Consider the following 1381-nt stretch of genomic DNA (forward strand, 5'->3'; position numbering starts at 1 on the left):
GTTCTCGCTTTCCGCTACTTGTACTCTGCGTCTGCAAGGGCCAAGGTCCTTGTTACACTAAGGAAACGAAGAGTTATAATAAGGGCGTTCGTAAATACAGTCACGACCTTTACAAGCTTTCCATATATATTCTTTATCTCCGAAGTTTTCACCTTTGTGTTAAGAACTTAGTAGTAAACTTAATATACCCTGCTCTGGGTATAATAAGAAGAAACTCGGAAAATATATGCAAAAGTATAGTGAGGATATTCAAACTAATCATAATTAATTATCTAAAAAGCACTAAGATCACTCCAACGGCGGCACTAGAAGGTTACTCAACATACCACCAATAAACATTGCAGCGAAACTTTCCGCAACAGCTGTGTTACGTGAATTCTCTACAATGATATTCGGGCATAGCTAAATAAGATGGAGGATGATGGACAAATTAGACCACATATCGACACGCTTTGTTTGATAGAGAAGGTTCCAAGTCACACTAAAACAGTTTGGATGGCGCAGAAGCCTGCAACACACCAGCGGAACTTACAAAATCTATACAGATGGATCCAAAATGACTAATAGAGTGGGAGCCGGAATCTATTGCTCCGAACTGGATCTCAGTCAAATCTTCAAGCTTCCGGAATACTTCAGTATCTTCCAGGCGAAAGCCCTTGCAGTTGGAAAAGCGAACGAGATAGTTAACAACATATACTATATGTATATGTCGATAGCCAGACAGCAATTAAGCAATAATCTCACATATACACTGAGTGCAAGGCCGAAAGCGAGTTCCGGGAAACGACACTGCTGATGGGATTGCCAATTGCAAGTGCTATCCGTCTGGCTACCGAACAAGTATAAGAAATACGAAAGTCGCTTAAAACGATATATGTATGTACATATAACGAAGTTTCTGAAACAGACGGAGCAGGGCGAGATGGAATGCCTTAAGTACATGCCGCCAAGATCATGTGTGATACTTCGGAAAACTCGCTTGCTTCTTACTCACACGGTCTCGAAGAGACTGCCGAGCGGCTGTTGGCCCCTTGACAGGTCACAGCCTACTAGCCGTGCCAATGCAAGCCGGATGGGCATAAGTCTTAACTATACATGTTGAAAGTCCAGAAAAGTTGACATAAGAAACGCTGGAACACCTCGTATGCCCGTGTTCTAGCACTACCTAGAACTCATCTTAAGTATCTAGGTGCTTCGGAGTTCATGGGACTAGACGAAGTATCAACCGTAGACATAAAGTCGTTCTTAAAGTTCCCAAAAAGCGCTGATGTCCAGTGTGACGAATACTTCACCACAAAGTAAACTGAACCTCCATCTGTCATTACTAAAGACATGTAAGTCAATTTATGACGTAATAGTCGTCCAGTACAACCTAACCTAA

The sequence above is a fragment of the Bactrocera neohumeralis genome, chromosome 6 (genome assembly GCF_024586455.1).
Source record: "Bactrocera neohumeralis isolate Rockhampton chromosome 6, APGP_CSIRO_Bneo_wtdbg2-racon-allhic-juicebox.fasta_v2, whole genome shotgun sequence".
Taxonomy (NCBI): Eukaryota; Metazoa; Arthropoda; class Insecta; order Diptera; family Tephritidae; genus Bactrocera; species Bactrocera neohumeralis.